At 36.6% G+C, this 14,944-nt stretch overlaps 1 protein-coding gene across 1 annotated transcript in view; it reads left to right on the top strand.

Annotated features, from left to right (window-relative positions):
• ZNF608 (zinc finger protein 608) overlaps window positions 1-14,944 on the top strand; it is an 82,542-nt gene that overhangs the window by 23,151 nt on the left and 44,447 nt on the right.

The following is a 14,944-nucleotide window of genomic DNA, read 5'->3' as shown; positions in this document are numbered from 1 at the left end:
AACTTTACAGATTAGCAATTCCTCACTGCTCATATTGCTCTCCAAAGCACAAGGGTAGTTTAAAATGGCTGCAGATTATGATGTATGGCTGCTCTTGTGAAGCTGCAGCTGTGAATCTCAAAGAGGATGTAACCATGCAGAATCACTCTTTTAGATGGTCATTAGCGCTGCATAAGTACAAGCCTCTTTTTCAGATAGCATTTATTCTCCACGGTTCTTCTACTAGTATGTGATGGCAATGTCATTTGCCAAGCACTGAATAACAATGAATGTTTTATTGAAGTACAGTATTCTGAACCCGTGCTTTTTTAAGCTGTTTAAGTGCTTAATTTTCGTTTGACTGCTCCTTTTCATGCAAATGTGAGTGTAGCAGAAAAAGCCAATACATCCTCCTTCCTTGTGCTCCTATGATGCATTGGACTAAGCTGAAGGCTTGTGTGTGGGAGAAGGAAACATAGCTTAATTTGTCAGTTATCCACTGGCATCCTATCCTACTCCAGTTTTAGCCGTCTTTCTACATTTTGCCTAGAACAAAAACGTGCAAAAAAAGCAGAAAGCTTTCTGTGTGATACTAAGGAAAAAGTGGGCCAAGAAACAGTCTCTTCCTTGCCCCTGAACAGATGGAAGACCAAATTCCAGATTCCTTTTATGTGAATGAAAAGAGGAATTTCAATGCATGGTTATTTCATCCTTCTTTCAAGGATCTCAAAGTACTTGTAGGTATTACAAGCTCATTTCTGAAGGGCAGATTTTTAATGTGGTTAACACTTATAACTATGCTAAGATTTTTGAACAGTCTAGCACCTACTTTTGCCATTATGAGAATCTGAGGGAAAACCATACACCGAGTGTACTTTGTTCTTTTGAACATCTGGCCTCTTGTTTTGATTTGTGAGCTATTTTGAAAATCTGGCATCAGTTCTGGGTTTTAAGTTCTAATTAAATATAGTACACAGTCTGGCCATAAGCTTCATAATACCCAGAGGGAAGGAAGGGTGGCATAAAAAAAAACCCCAAAACTATCCCCATTTTATAGTCAGTGAAATTGAGATGGCAAGATCATAGAGTTATTGAAAATTGTCACTTTATTTCCATAGTGAATAGCTCCATCAAAAGTGGCTTTTAGAGCCTAAACTCAGACCAAAAGAATTGCGTTTGTGATCTCAACATTCCTAGGTTTTAGAACCACAGAGCAGATTGCTTGCATTATGGCATGGAAATTAGTCATGCTATGCCATAAGCACTGGCTGTATCCATTCCTACATTATCATCAGACTCTAACATGATTTAGGAATGTGAAATAATATTCACTTGTTTGGGGGCAGAACAACAGATACTGTGTTCTTTCTATGGACCAGTGGAGAAGTACTCCTCAGAATTCAAGTGCCATGACACTAATTTTAATAAAACACATGATGATTCTCTTTTAATTATAAACAGAATTGAAAGCAAGTGGTCAATCTTCAGTAGATAGTCAAGCTAATCCAGTCTGGGGTATATGAAATACCTATTTCTTTGTTGTGTAAGAGTGAAGGATTTTCTATATCATTCCTATCAAGATCAAAGCAGTTTGTGTTTATCTGATTCTTTTTGCTATTTTTTCTCTATAGAAAAGCTAGGTTACAATGTAAGAATGTATATTAAGTTCTTTGCTTCTATTTCAAGATCAGTCAACTGTTGTTGTATCTCGAATGTCTCTTTGTGCTTTTTTCAGTGTTTTGTGTGTGTGTGCCTTTTCTTCTTTCTCTATCCACAACACACAAGCAGTGCATCTTCAGGTATCTTTGATCCAGTCTTTTCTGCTTGGCCATTAGTCATATTGATTCTACAGTGATAAAGGAAGCTTTGTTCTCAATGCAGTTTTAACAATACAGTATCAGGGCCTGTCACATAAACATTGTTGACATCAAGGAGACTTTGCAAAAACATGTAATTTTGCAGAAATACAAACTGAGTTGTATTTCACCTTCAGATACAAAAAGGAAAAATGACTGGGTTGGTTTTAATGGCCAAAGGGAGCAAAATTGCAGAAGCACATAAAAACAATGACAAGAAAATACAACTTATTCCTTTTTCCGTTACCTAAAATGCTAGTAATAATACAAGCAAGGTAGCTTAATTTTTAATTTGTCATTATTCCTTTAATATAATTTAGCACTGATACCATTTTATACATTTTCAGATGGAACAGCTCCCTCAAAATTGAACAACATGTATGCCATTGATTTCAGTACGTGAGAGTGGTGTTTTGAACTACTTTGTTTGCGAGTAGGCTTAGAGCTAAAATACTGTGTTACGTATTGAGAACTGTTGTCAACCAGTGCCCTTTTTATGTTTTATTGTAGTACAGTATTTGCTTTAACCCATGTAAGAGTCAGTCCAATAAGAAGGAAAGGTAGCAGAGGTGTAATAAACACTGGTTTAATTTTTACAGCACAGTACATTATAGAACTATAAAATTGTGTGATTAGCTAAGTCATTAACACTGTCTTAAAGCAAATAAGTGTTTAGAGCCTGACACTTAGTGCTGAAAACCTTTCTAATAGAGAATTTAAAAAGTAACTAATGTTGCTTGGAATAATGATTCTGCTGCTGTGCATCATCAGGAGCTCTGTATTAGGGCTATCAGCCAGTTACTATATTCTAATGCATTCCCTGTTTTGCAGCACTCGTATCTATATAGTTTTGACACTTGAGAACTGTGCCATGTAGACCCTGCAGATCATTTATACTGGATTGCCACCAAAAATAAGTAATTAACTCAAGTCCTGTCCTCTATGAAGGATTTTCTTTTCACTTGCTGGTTTATCCAAGATTTACTGGCAGTGAGTTAGGAGGCATAGTAAGAGCCAATCTAAGAGACATTAGAATCAGTTAAAATCTCCACTTTTCTAAGAGGATCCCACTGATTTGGGTGCTATGTTAGTTGTTTATGCTCTTAAATCAAAATTTTCAATTATGATTGAAGAGATCTCTAATTGCCTGGTATGAGACATCTCAAAAGTCCCAGATTTTTGTACATGGACTTCTCCATGCTTTCTGAAAATTATGCCGTTAAGTTGGAAATTTAGGAAATCTTGACCATGTTTTGACTACAGTCTAAAAATAGATAAACAGCCTCTCTTTTTAATTTGCTAGATACTGGGAGGTCACTGCTGTCAAACTTAACTCATGTCACTTGGCGCATTAAGTCCAACATTTGGTATTAGTTTGTAATGGTTCAGTCAAATTGGAAAACAATATTAGAGAACTTTTGGAAGACAAATTTCCTGTCCCAGCCAGCTGAACAAAAACCATGGCCTCTTCATTAACTTATTTTCAATCCAATTTTTTTTTTTTTTTTCATTTATCAGCTGAACTGTGGTTGAATCACTTTCTTGTTTTATGATGCACTTATTAAATTACTGCTTTGGAAGGCATCTGCCAGATAAATGTTTTCTCAGGTTATCTTTTAAGCAACTGAATCAGAAAATCACTGGTCCTCACTGAATGACAGAAAGAGAGAACACACCAAAATTAAAAACCTGAGAGATGTTTTAGGGTGGTTCTCAGCATGATGTTCTTTTTGGACATACAAGAGAAACATATCCTTTTTGGATATATATCAGAGAGAATCTTCTCTTTTAAAACAGTGGATATATTCCCCAAACATGTATAGGGTAAGATAAAAGGTATTTCTAAAATTGTGTCAGCTGTTAAGCTGCAAGTGAGATCTTTAAGGACCTGGTGTGTACCAGGCATTGCTTCCACTATCGGAAAATAAAACGCAAACCCAAGCGAGCAAAAGACTTTCACAGTATTAAGCTATCAAGCAACACTGTGCATTTAAGATGTTGTATGTCTCTGCCAGCAGTTACTGTCTCCACGGCTGTGCTAGCAGAATGATTGTGTGAGAGTTGGTTATCCCATTTGGTTCAAAGTGTACTGTGGTTCCACATCTGCAGAAACTCGTTCAAATTGAGCTGTCACTGTCACGCTTTCCCATGGACCCTGGATAACTGGCATGTCAAGATGAATCCCACCAGAATCTCACCAGTGTGAGTCAAATTGTGGGATTTTTTTTTTTTTTTGACCAGGTCCAAGTTGTCCACATGTTCAGCCGTAGGAACACAAGAAATTATACAAGACTGTACCCTTAGTTAAAATTGTCATTACAGGTGTCCCTGAAGCAGTAAAGCTGTGGAAGCTAACATTGCCATGGTTACCTGTGCAATCAGTCTGGGACTGACACCTCTTTGCTCCAGCTGTTTACTTAGTAATGGGGCAGTTATACAATATGAATCTGCTTCTTGAAACACTTCCTGCCCATGTGTTATTCCATGTGTGACTGTGACTCTCCTAGCTGTGTCAATTTGACAATATGCCATCCTCTGGTAGGATGTGTAATACTCCAGGTAAGAATGAGTTAAGGGAGTGAGTGCTTGGAAGACCACAGCAAAGTGGAAACTTAAAACTGGTTCATCTGACAAAGAATATGTATTCTGGAGCTGTGCCTAAAAGTGTAATTTTCACATTACTGTCTCTGGAGCAGCAAAGACAGTCTAAAAGGTTCCTGCTTCTTGCTCGCTCTTTGCTCAGAGGTTAATTTCTGGCAGTAACTGAGGTAGTTTACACAAAAGTAGCCCTGGAAAGTCTCCACAAATGAAATTGTCTCTTCTAGACTGCATACCCTTAAATACTGTATTGGTAGAGTTGAACGCAGGTTGTTTGCAGCGATTCTATGAGACATCTCTCTATTCATAGACCCTTGGGTAGGGACCAGACAGGGTGATTGATAACTAGACAGTGATTGGACCAAGCTTAAAGACTACCTAGTTAATATTTCTGAATTTAAAATGCCAGCAGCAGGTTGGTTGAGGTCCATCTCAATACGCTTGTTTATATTTGTACAGAGGGATAACTGGTCCTTTTGGAGGTATATTCTTGTTTTGTTACCATTCATTTATATGTAAGAGCAAACCTCTAGTCAGCCACCCTGCATAAAAGTCAGTAAGAAAGGCACAATTGTGGGATTTTTTTCCACACACTTCAAGACAGAAATGAACCTGAATATGAGTTGGTAGCATTTCTACTTCAGTTTTTCTAAGTCATTAGTGAGACAGAGTAAATGGGTGCCTTGAAGGCTGGCTAATTTGTTTATAATAGTAAATAGCTGTGGTTTTGAGGGAGAGAAAAGCCATCAAACACTTCTGTTCATGGATGTTCATTTCCAAATATCTGAATCATGATTGAGGTTGTGTGATTGATACATTCGGGAAAGGAACACATAGAAGTTGTTGCCTTTATCCACCAAATAGAGCTTTCGCAGCCTTTCACAACTTCCCATATGTTAATGAAAAACATTTTCTGAGAAATTGGCAGCTTCATGCTTTGTAGTTGATGCCAGCTTTTTTCATGGACCAGTTCAAGGCAGAGCAAAGGGAAAAATGCCTTGTTTTAGTGCATGAATTACTCTGACAGGCTTTCACACTGCCCCTCCTCTTATTAATATTCTTTTTGATGTGAGCTTGTAAAACAGAGGATTGGCTGTTAATCTCTGGGATCTCAAGGGCTTTTGGCAGTGGCCTGTAATTGATGTGCTCACATGGCTGTTGTCTGACTACTAATGATTAGACAGCGGTGTTATCTCCCAACTAAATCAGTGTTGCTTATAAATCACACTTGATGAACTGCAGTTTCATTTCTTCAGAGGATCTGTACATGTCTATATAGTTTGACAGAACTGCCGGAGCCCTTTCATGATTTCATGACAGTTTAGATTAGGTTTATTTTTTATTTAAGTTGAGCAAAATATTTGAATTTGTACCAGGTGTACAAAAATGTTTCTTTTTGTTTGATTGTCTTTCTTACAAGCTCATCATGCAGTGGATAGAAGAGAAATGATATGTGCAATTAGGACAGAGCAAAGAATAAAAGGTGCAAGTAACTGCAAAATAAAACAAACGAATAGTGGAATACTTGGACTGCTGATTTGCTTTATTTGAACAAAAAGGGAGCTTCATTTGCAGCAGGTGTTGATCATGTTGTTACACTATAAAAATAGTCTATGAGACAGTGTCAGAAAGTAAGAAGTTAAAGGTTAGATTGGCATACTGAAACACAGGGTATTTCAACAATGGTGTCTGGGATTTTCTGGTTGAAATCGGGTCCTTTGCATGCCTCCATTCTTTCTCAGCAAGACAGGAATGATAAGCCCTTGCTGAAACTCTGCAAATGTAAACTTTTGTCTGTGTTTCGGTGCTTAGAGAGCATGCTAATGAGGATCCCAAGATACTAAGGCAAAATCAATAGGGAAGAATGTCTTTGAGGTGGGGACATGAGAATCGAGATCTCAAGGTGACTTGGTTCTAAGCCACAGAAAGGACAAGATTTGGCTGTCTGTTCAGTAGCCTGTGATCAGATGACTTGGTGCTGATAGTGTAAATTCTTTCATGAATGACAATTAAGAGAACACTAAATCTGGCTTTCTCCTTTCTGCCAAAACTGAATGGCCTCAGCGCAGAAACAAGTAGGTAAGTAAATTTAGAAAAGTCTTCCCTGCTGTCTCCAGTTCTTGTATTTTGCCTTCATACTGTAAGCTTAATCCTTCAGTCTCACTGATAAGTAGTATTGGACAGTTTGTGTCAGTACCATGTTCAGTTGAGAAAGAGAAAAAATAAAAAAAAAACAACAAAACTCAAACAGTTTTGAGGGAATAGATATCATTGGTTTCCTCATCACAATGATTATTTTCCTCTTAAAAATCTTTATTGTACATGTATTATTTTCAGAATTGTTTTTAGAGCTCTTGAAAAATTATTTGAAATGCTAATTACTTTTCTCCCTGGTAAAACAAACATTACAGCCCAAATTCTGCCCATAGTTTTATGCTTCAGTGGAGCTACTCTGGATTTACACCAGAGTAAAGGTGTATACTAGTTGACAGAAAAAACTGACATAATAAATTGGCTTTCCCTAAGATGCTGTAAATACCTCAAACTGTATTTGAGAATAAGGATTTAATTTTTATTATAAACTATAGATAGTCAACAGCAGGTATGCAGGGTTAGTTAAATAGTAGTGCTTTGGCTTTTTTTTCAGTTGAACTATCATTGTGAAAAGGAAAGCTGAAAGGTCATTTTAGGAGTGTTTCCTTTAGTGATTTGCTAAATAATAATGAATGTGTATGTCATATTCTTAAAAGTAAGAACCCTGTCTTGTTCTTTAAAAACAGGACATGGTATCATACACTTGGGAGTGTTTGTAGCTGATACCATGAAGTCAGTGTAAGAAATACAGAGAAAAAAATAACTGATACAGGATCTTAAACCCTATTGAAAAGCCGAAGTGGAAGACCTAGGGCATATACATGTACATGTGCATATACGTATATAGGTAAATACTAACTGAAGATCCACCTGTTTTGCCTAAGAAGCCTAAGGGCTAGCTAAATTAAAAATTTTGGGGTCTGTAGACACTGATAAATATTAGGCCATGAAGTCAAATGATGAATTTTCAGAACATGCTAAAAGATGTCATCCATAAGAATCTAGTTAGGTAACTAAAAGTTTTTAGTATATGTAGACCATCAAGGAAGCTCAGTTCTGTTTCTGAGGATTATAGAGGTTCATTGTTGAGATTTTGGAGGAGAAATTAATAGATTAGTTGATTTTTCTCAAAAAAAAATTGAGTTGAGCAAGCAACAGTCTGAATCCTAACATACAGGACTTTGCACTTACAAAGCAGAGTAGTCTGCAAATGGGTAAAAGGCAACAAAAAACCAGTGATAGGCCATTGACATGCAGAAGGTTGAAGAGGTGCAAAGAAGCCATTTCTCTTCTGAGTCTTGTTTGTCACTGGATTATACATTGCAGATTCCTGGAAAAACTCGAAGTTATGTTTATTCTCTATATACCCTACACTCCAGAATGGCTGAAAAGGCTGTTATTCTACCAGACTGCAGTTACATCATTGAATAACTGAAGCAGTCTTTTGGAAATGGAGAACTTCTGCTGCAGTGTCATAGGGTGTGTCATGACTTGCTTGGACATGGAGAATGAAAACTTGAAATGTAACAGTTAAACGCATTCAGTCATGGTACACTTAGATTATCCATTATCTTTCTGTATTCAATTAAGAGTGGGAGAATTTTCCTTGGTCAGTTGGTGTCTTGATATGTCATAGAGCAAGCATAGCATCATTCCTGGGTCAAAGTCTCATACTAGTTAGAAATAAACATAGGCAACTTCAGGATACCATTTATTAATAATGTTGTGAGATTTCCATAACAAATGCCTTATTTTTTTTTTCAGGCTCAGAACCCTGAAAGGTTGAGTGTAGCAAAAACTTGGGAAGCCAAAGAGGCAATTGTCATCTTTAAAATGAAAAACTTTTTTTTTCTTGAAAATAAAAAGCTTCTAAAGGGTCACAGAACTTGATAAAGTAGTACCTAACCCTTACCAGCAAATATCTATGCCTTGATTTTTACCATATTCAGTCACATGATATCATCTTATGCACATTCTGTCTAAAACCAAATAGTTCAGATAAATTCCTTTCTTGACTGTTCAGAAAAATTCCGTACTTGACTGTGGAATACAGTGTACCTCTCTAGACAGCGTAGGTATCTTGAGTGAATTTCAGTGCTTGTTTATTCTGTATTAAAGTTTAGCAAAGCACCCAGGCTAGCTGATGAAAAGTTTAGAAGTACAGACTGAAGAGCTGATCAGGAGAAATCAAATTTGAGTGGATAAAGGTGTTCTAGATACCTGTGGTTAAAATTATCTAAATGAATACAGTTTTCTTGGGCTGAAGGAGGAGAAATGTCTTTACTAGAAATTTGCAGGTGGTGAACTGGGCACCCTCCCAGAACTCTGCCAAACATTAGAGTTGACATCAGTTTTTCACAGATGCAGCCTTTGGCAGAAGGATATTGCTGGCAGCTGTCAAATGCTAATCTTTCCCACAGTAAAACAGATGAATGGCTTTGGGAAATCCCAAGCATCTGAGCTAGAATGGAGGATACAAGAGAGGACCAGGATTTTTCCTTGCCTGTTGTTTAGCACCATTTCTTCTGCATTAGGCCCTACTCAGAGCTTTGAATTTTCATCATGGCCTTCACTGTTTTATTAATGCTGTCCTAAAAAAAATATTAACATTATCGTGTCTGTGGAGGTGCTGTAGATACAGTCACATAATGTCTGAGGAGGTCTGGAATAGAAAGAACATGTAACTGTCAAAAAATTATGAGTTTGCAGAACTGTGTGTGCTGGTTCAGCAGCTGATGAGAGTGGCATAGATGATCTTGAATACAGAGGGGGGGATTTTTACTTTGTTCCTTGTAGTACAAGATTAGTAGCATAGTAAGAGTCTTAAGTAGATTTTTTTGCTTAATAACAAATATTTATAATATTGAAACTATTCCAGATGTGAATGTTTTGCTGGTTTCCTGGGGAAAAAAAAAGGTGTCAGTTTCTGTTAGTGTGTCTATTTGCTTGATTCCCCCCCTCTTCCTCTCCAACTATTCAGTTGATTTGAGACATTAATTTTAAGAGTAGGAAATACTTGGAATCTCCAAGTGGATGCTACTTGAGTTACTCAGTTCAACACAATTACATGCCAGGTTGCTTGTCCATACCACAATAGTTGCAAAGTATAACCGTATTTTTTTATTATTATTCTCCAGCATAGGTTTTTCAGTCTAAAACTTGGATGAAATTTAAGCAGTTGGAATCTCCTTCATCCTTCTTTTAGATTCAGCCTCTTGTGATTTGCAACTAAGTTGACGAAAATAAGTAACTTCCTTAGTACCTCTGTCTTTCCTGTATTTTGAATGCAAGGCTTGTGATAGATGTGTCAGTCATGTGACCAAAATTATTTTCTACATCCATGACTTGTATTTCTTTCCTATTTCCCAAGTGTGTCCTTCATGACACTGACATTTTCTTCCAACAGTTTGATGTAGAACGTTTATTTACCAAAAATGCCTTTTATTAGATAGCGAACATGTTTTTTAATAAATAAAATATCTTTATGTCATGACCAGTATTTCAAAGGTACAATTAAATCCTTTTAATCTCAAAATTAATACTAGTTTGTTTATGAAAACAAAACACCAGTTCTGTTCAGTGTGGTGTTAAAATGCTTCTGAGCGGTCTCTTATATGAATTCAGATGTAAGAAATACTGAATTGAGATCAAATAAAGATTTTTTGCAGATGAAATGGAGATTCTTTGTGATGTATTTTCTGTTACCTGGTACAATATGAAGGAATAGCTTTAGGTTTTGGATATGTAAATTCTTTGTGGGGCGAGATTATTAGCAAGAAGAGATTTAAAGATCAGTGAAATGTCTAGAAATGCAGATACATACCTGAGCACACAGACGTTTTTGCCATGTCACATTCTCCCACATTTGTTTTCTTCCAAAGTAATTTCATTGACCTCCTTAGAATTGCTTCTGCTTTATGATGCTGTGAATGAGATTAGAATGAGTTTTAGAAAATTAAGGTAGCGGCAAGCATACTTTATATAAAAACAAGGTAATCTCCCTTTCATTTAAAATCTAGAGAAAGGTATTTGGAGAAAGTAAAACTTCCACATAGGAAGGGCTGAGTTACTTTATTTGCTGTTTTTTTGTTTCAGATGTAGTGATTCTGTGAAGTATTAGTTCATAACTCTGAAGAACTTTTCAATGTCATTTTTAGGGTTGGAGGTTTCTTGTTCCTTTCAGTGTTTAAGTTGGTGTCTTTAAGGATTTCGTTTTGAGAAAGGTCAGGCTTTGTTTTTTAGGTATATCCCATAATAGGATTTGGATCTTCTTTCCACATTCTTTTTACTAGGGCAGACATTACCACTGGAAATGCTTACAGTAGATTTTTTTTCTCAATTTAAAAAGCAGTGCTTTCTTGGAAGGGCTTATCCTGAGTCTTAAACCTGCTCCTCTGCCCCTCTCCAGGCTGTATGTTGGTAGATGGATTAAATGTCTTTTGGCGGGTACATTTCAAAATCATTTGGTGGGTGACACTGCAGTAGTATATGACCCCTTTTGGTTTTAGATTGGTAGGCTATGTCATCATTGCGATCTATCTTCAAAGATATACCTTCGTTAATGAGGTAAAACTACACATACATTTGTAGTTCTACATGTGATAGCACATGTTGATCAGTCACATCATGTGGCCTGGCTACATGGCAGCTGTTTTCTAGTTTGCAGTTTATGATTTACGACCGAAACATTTCACACTTAAGGTACCTTCTGAAGGCTTTCAAAGTTGAAATGAATGAAATACATAGGTACAGAATACTTCCACTTGGTAATATGATCAAAAATTATCCATTTAAATGTCCTGTGAAAAGTGATTTTATTTTGAATACTACTGTAAATCTGCTTCTGTCAGACTAGTACCATGTGAAATAGGGCTACAGGAGTTCCTGATATCACACTCTCATTCAGGTGGGTTTTCCATAGGAGTACATGAGAGTCTCTGTCCCATAAAGACTTAAAATTCTCCCATTCCTGCAGGAATGGAAGTATGATATAGCTAATTCCAATAGTATAATTTTGGGCACTCTCTGGTCTGGGAAGTCCCCTCAAATCTGTGCACCTGTGAGCTCAGCATTACGCACTGGAATCTTTCCTGGTTGTTAGGAAATTGTGTACCAAGAACATAAAATGTTCATTTTCAGACATAATTTTAGAAGCTTACACTGCATTAGGAAAATGAGTTTTGATGAGCAGAACTTAATTCCATCATGTAAACTGCCTGAGTAACTGAAGAAGAACCCTGCCTCTTAGAAACTCTTGCCTATTTCTGGTTAGGATGATACTTCTCTCTTCCATACGCTATTTCTCATACTGACTAATGTTATGCAGTTGCCAACTTTTTTTTTTTTTTTTCTCATGTTCAGATAGAGGAGTGTTCTTTGGAGCACTGACTACATTGCTTGGCAGGCATCCTTCTTTTTTTGTGAGCTTTCTACTACTAAGAGCCATAGCTCTCTGAAAGTCAAACACTTGGCAGTGGAAAGCTGCCATGAATAACGCTCCAGCTTTGTAGCCTTTGTCACTAATCAGCTCTCAAAAGCTTTTGGAATTAGGTGAATGAAGAAAATATTGCTTGAGTATTTCAGTCTTTTTTTTTAAGCCCTTTGATTATGTGTATAAAGAGAGCATCTATGTAAATAACCTTCCTCAGATTTAGATTTTCATTCTCATATTGGAATCTCTCATGTGATAAACAGCAAGGCTACTGCTCAGTATGCGCCAACACCTGGGAATAATAATGCAAAAATAACAGTGAGAAACTGCAGAGCATCTGTTCTTGACATTAACTTTCCTCAGTTTGACAGACTGCGACCACCAGATGTTAGTCTTATGTGCCTTTTTTCCACTGGAGATGGCGGCCTTCCTGCCTCTCTCTTTGCCTCTAATAGCTTACATCAGTGCCCTTTGGAGAATTCGTGAAAACAATTGTGTCACCACAGTGATTGCTGAGAACCACAGCTTTGCTGTACTGATGTTACGATTATCAAACAAGATGGGGTAATTTTAAAACAAGGAAAACTGAAGCAATATTTAAGCTTAGCTTATTATTTTCTTAGGAATAAGGTCATGTTTGTGCAACAAATGTGAACCTCAGGGACAGTAAATGTCCCCTTGATCCTTGACCAAAGGCTCAGTGTTTTTATTTACAGAGCAACAGTCCCTTTTACTGCAGTAGACACTTTTTGGCCTTATCTTGTGTAGAGTGTTTCTAGTGGAAAACATGAACATTTATTAGCAGTTCTAAATAAACCAGAACTGAGTGCAAATATTTGTAACAAAGAACTTAGTAAAGTACACTGTCAGATCTGTGCTTTCTTTAGCTTCCCCTCACTGTTTATGATATTTGGAAAATGGAAGACACATCTGCCAATTTAAACTATATTCATTTAAAACATTGGCTAATTTAGTATGATAATATCAAGCATTTTGTTTTTTCTCTGGCTTTGTGATGAGTATTCTTTATGGAAGAATGATGTTGCATGTATAGTAGGAGGTTTTGCGCAGCTTTACAAAATGCCATGTAAACGATCAAACAGGCCATTCATAAGCATTTCTTGGTTTTATAAAGGGATGTGCCTTAGCTTTTCCTAAGCACTAGGCTACATTTACCTGCCAGTTACAGATCCTGGTTCTCTTCTGGCTTGAAGTAAGATACGTTAAGAACTCTAAATTATGCCTGGGGTACATACTGACCCTGTTTCGTTGACAGAGCCCCATTGCACAGCCAGTGCCAGGGAGCAGGGCTCTGTGCCATCCAACTGTTTGCCTACACTTGGCATCAGGTAGCCAGAATCTGTATAATGTAGAATCGGTGTCCCCCTATACTAGGCATATATGCTTATGGTTTTATGTTATGCTTATGATTAGATACTGCAAGTAAGAGCTGCTGTTGGGGGTCAGTTGGTATTTGACTTGCCTGTGTGCATTCAAGTCTGCTCTGCAAAGCATTCTTGACAGTGCTTTAACTCTGCAGTTGCAATGGAAAAAAGAGAAGAATAAAGATACCATTGCTTTTATGCCACAGGAGCTCTGCTTGTGTTCTTTAGTAGTCACATTTTGCTTTAATTTTATTTAAAACAAAACAAAACAAAACAACAACTTTGTTTTATCTCTAGCCTGAATATTATTTTAGTCCCAAATAAAAAGATCCCCCCAACATTACTAAGCGCTTGGAACAGGATGTGGTTATAGGTCCCTCCTCTTTCCTCCATTCTAGGGTAACTGAGATCAGAATCCAGGCTGGTCATACAAAGATCATACAAAACATTTTTGTTAAGTGTTGAGCACAGTTAAGGCTTGTGTGCACAATTAAAAGTGTTGGTTCTCAGTTTGTATGTATGAATGATGCTCAAAGCAAAAGAATTGTTCTAAAGGCCAATTGTAACAATTGTTAAAATTTTTAAAAAAGTTCTCTTTAATTTTAGATTTCCATTTTATTTTCTCATTATGAAAAGTAGCCATGTGATGAAGTGAGCTGATCTGTGATACAAAGGATATATAATACAAAGATAATACTCTTTAGTCCTTTCTTCTCTTTGTATCCTCATCTGCCAACTTGGCTTTAAAAGAAAGCAAAGTTAACTTTGATCTACATTAAGATACATTTGAACGAAACCTAGATGACAAAGCACAGTGAGTCATTATGTCTTTTCTGTTGGGTCTTCTTACAGGGTCCACAATTAAAAACAGCATAGACGTTTGATCATCTATTTGAAAGCAGCTAGAAAGCAGCCATATTTAAAAAATCATTGGATTGAAGAATATTTTCTCAGTGTAATATCTGTGGTCCAGTGGGCCAAATAAACATGAGTCTGCCCACTCATATCCTCATTTAGCTGTCTTTTATGTGACAGAGGACCTTATGGCTACAGTAAAATACTAAGAACCCTCAGGCTAAATCTGTATACAGAAAATCTACTGGTAAATTGGAAGTTACACAGGAAAAATAACTTCTTCAGTTCGTATATAGATATTGTCTATTTGAATTGTCTGTGTATAAACTATCTGTCCAGTTGTATTCTTCCCAATGTGCATTTTGGAAAGCCTGAGAAATTAGATGGTTTGAAAAGACTCCTGTAAAAGTCTTCAACTGCTATTTCAAGTAGAAAGATGTAAACGTTATATGTAAATTGTTAGGTGGGTGATCCTAATGCATTTTAAATGATTGGATTACAAGAGATTATATTTGATGCCATATGGATATTAGAATTGTTCCAAGTGCTAATTTCTCTATGATGCACATTAAAAAATGGCATTTATGTGTCTTTGTACTGTCTTTATAAATGTTTTCTTTTAAATAGAAAATGAAGTTCCCAGTTTGCAAAATTAATTTCAATCCACAAATCGGTCTCTGTCAGCGCCAAGGAAAAAGTAGCTTTAATCCTTGTTTTTAAAATTTATTAATATTTCATACTAGCAC

Source organism: Tyto alba, unplaced genomic scaffold, assembly GCF_018691265.1.
Source record: "Tyto alba isolate M040663 unplaced genomic scaffold, T.alba_DEE_v4.0 Super-Scaffold_13, whole genome shotgun sequence".
Taxonomy (NCBI): domain Eukaryota; kingdom Metazoa; phylum Chordata; class Aves; order Strigiformes; family Tytonidae; genus Tyto; species Tyto alba.
Note: the sequence above shows the minus strand (reverse complement) of the source record. Positions and strands in the feature narration are given on the sequence as shown.